This window comes from Humulus lupulus, chromosome 5 (assembly GCF_963169125.1).
Source record: "Humulus lupulus chromosome 5, drHumLupu1.1, whole genome shotgun sequence".
NCBI lineage: Eukaryota > Viridiplantae > Streptophyta > Magnoliopsida > Rosales > Cannabaceae > Humulus > Humulus lupulus.
The window spans coordinates 233,232,420-233,235,551 of record NC_084797.1 but is presented as its reverse complement, the minus strand read 5'-3'; the positions used below and the strand labels follow the sequence as shown (position 1 = coordinate 233,235,551).

The window sequence follows — 3,132 nt, the reverse complement described above, 5'->3', positions numbered from 1 at the left end:
GTCTATGGATTTTTCTTCTTCATATATTTCTTTCATCTTAAATATCTTGTATTTTAGATTGTTAGAACATTTTTACACTTTGTTCTTCATTAGTGCATAAACATAATATTCTTTGTGTAAGATGTGTCATTAAATTGTACACATCCATGCTTAGAACAAAAATATTATGTTTTGCCTTATAAATAATGTTCATTGATTTATTTGTTATTTCATTAGATTGATTTACACTAAATGCTTTGAAATTATAATTTTGAAAAGTGAAGAAAAATCCTATCTTTTTATAAGAAAATTGTGCTTAAAATTATAAATATTTTTGGAAAATGATAGTTTAAATTATTTTAACTATCACTAAAACTTGGGAATCAATATACTAATAAATATTATTAAACTTACATTTTGTGGATTCTAGTATCTTAATAATCTTTTCTTTTAATACTTATTTTCAACTCATTATTGGTTTATTTTCATTATCTTAAAAAGCTTTATTTTTCAATATTTCATTTTATGTTCATACTATTAAAACTCATCAATCTTTGGAACTAGGTTAGAATTTATTACTTTTGATTTAAAATAGTTTCATTTTCGATTTTAGACAACTCCTTTGGGTTCGACATCCTTGCTTACGATCACTATTCTATATGGACGATTCGTGCGCTTGCGATATATAAATTTTTAAACATACCCGTTTAGGGTCCATCAAGTTTTTGGCGCCGTTGCCGGGGAGTTGCAAGAGAAAAGAAACGAATTTATCTCAATGTTAGTGAATTCTTCTACTAGTTATTTTAATTTTTTTTACACTTAAAAAAAAAAACAAAAAAATATATATCTATAAAATCTAAAAAAAAAAAAGATAAAAAGAAATTTGGGACGGTTCAACCACCCATAAAAAAAAATATATACTTATATTTATATTTATTGTTTTTTTTTTTTTAGTTGACGGCACTTGTGCCTCCTATCTATCCTTTTAATTTTTATAGTCGATGGCACTTGTGCCTCCTAATTTTGTTATAATTTTGTTGTAATTTTATTTCTTTTATATCTTTGTTAATTGATGGCACTTGTGCCTCTTGACATTTGTTGTAATTTTCTTTATTTATATTGTTGTAATTTTTATTTTATTTAATTTCCGCAAATTACTAGTTGATGGCAATTTTGCCTCCTAGCTAGTTGATGGCAATTTTTGCCTCCTAGTCCTCTATCTTATGTTTAAGTTGATGACACTTGTGCCTCCTAGTTTTTACCTTAATTTTGTTATGGTTGATGGCATGCTATGCCTCCCTACTCTTGCTTAAATTTTAGTCTTATTTAATTTTTGCCTTATTTTTCTTTGTCTTCTTTAATATTTTAGCGTAATATTGTGAAAAATACTTGAAAAAAAAAAAAAAAAACCTAAATCTTGTCATTTCACCATAAGCAATTCTTGCTTAAAGGAAATTTGACCAAAATTCCCATCCGCCTCTACTAATTAACCTCGGGGAGTTGTTAGTAGTGCGCGAGTAAGTGGAATCAAATAGGCCTGGGGACAAGTAAACCATAAGAATTATATTGTTGTGAAATCTCTAAAAATTCTAAGTATGCTCTGTGGTTGCGGTTTTAACTGATCTTCCACATCAGAAAATTGTTTGTTTGAGATTATCCTTGTTGCCTTGTTTGTGAAAAATTGTATGCATCATTGGGAACGTAACTCTAAAAAACGATTAGTAAAAAGACGTTTATCTTTGTTTGAAATTGAAAGTGTTAGTAAAAATTTGAGCATCATGGAACCTATTGCTAATATTGTTGATGAAAATGTTGTGCCTGAAAAAACTTTGCTTGAATATTTTGCACCTATTTCATCTAATGCTCCTTCATGCATTGTTTTACCTACTACTTCTGCTACTCATTTTGAGCTTAAACCCGCAATCATTCAATTATTGCCATCTTTTTATGGGTTAGATAGAGAGGATCCTTACATGCATGTCAAAGATTTCTTAGAAATTTGCTCAACATTTAAATTTCAAAATTTTTCTGATGAGTCGGTCAAACTAAGATTGTTCCCTTTTTCATTAAAAGACAAATCAAAAGCCTGGTTAAATTCCCTTCCCACGGGGTCTATAACTACATGGGATCAACTTTATAATAAATTCTTACTGAAATTTTTTCCTATGTCTAAAACTAATAGTCTAAGGAGAGAAATCTCCGAGTTTTTTCAAAAAGATAATGAAGAGTTTTATGAATGTTGGGAAAGATTTAAAGATTTATTATTAAAATGTCCTCATCATGGTTTTGAAAAATGGAGACTTGTAAAATATTTTTATGATGGTTTGACTCCCTCTAATCGTCAAATGATTCAATCTATGCATACTGGAAAATTTTTAAAATTTCAAGGACAAGAGGCGTGGGACGCCCTTGAAGATTTATCTGTCAATTCACAACAATGGAATTATTTTGATCCTAGGTCTAGGTCAACTAATTCACCAAAAAGAGGAGGAAGGTATGAAGTAAAAGAAGAATTAGACTTAAGAACATCCTTAGATAAATTAGCGAGAAAAGTAGAAGCTTTAGCCATAAGCCAAACTATAAACTCTCCAATTCAACCTAGAAAAGATGTTTGTTCTATATGTTCTAGTCCTTGCCATAATGCCCAATCATGCCCTTCCTACCAAGAAGCCTTTTCTGAGGAGGCCAATGCACTTCATACTTATGGGAAACCAAATGATAGCCCATTTTCGTCCACCTACAATCCAAATTGGAGAAACCATCCGAACTTTTCATGGAGACAAAACCAACCCCAAATGAATCAAGGGCACCAATACAACACACAAAACCAAGCTCATGCCCCACAAAATCAACCATATCCGCAACAAAGAAAACCTTCCTTAGAAGATACTTTACAACAATTTATGCAATCCACCCAACAAATCCTACAAAATCAATCTCAATCTATTACCAAACTCGAGACACAAGTAGGACAACTCGCCACTGCTTTAGCTGATAGAGAAAAAGGAACATTCCCTAGTCAACCTATCCCTAATCCAAAAGGTCAATATGAGATAGGAAAGTCTAGTCATAATGGAGAAGTCAAATCAATTTCAACTCTTAGGTCTGGAAAGAAAATTGTCAAACCCGATTACATACCCGAGGTTGAAAATG

The 3,132-nt window shown here is 30.8% G+C and overlaps 1 non-coding gene across 1 annotated transcript; it reads right to left on the bottom strand.

The window, feature by feature from the left end:
• Positions 1-2,159: 2,159 nt before the first annotated feature.
• Positions 2,160-2,266, bottom strand: LOC133780909 (small nucleolar RNA R71). Its single transcript, XR_009869716.1, has one exon. It is a non-coding gene; the product is annotated as a small nucleolar RNA R71 (small nucleolar RNA).
• Positions 2,267-3,132: the final 866 nt, after the last annotated feature.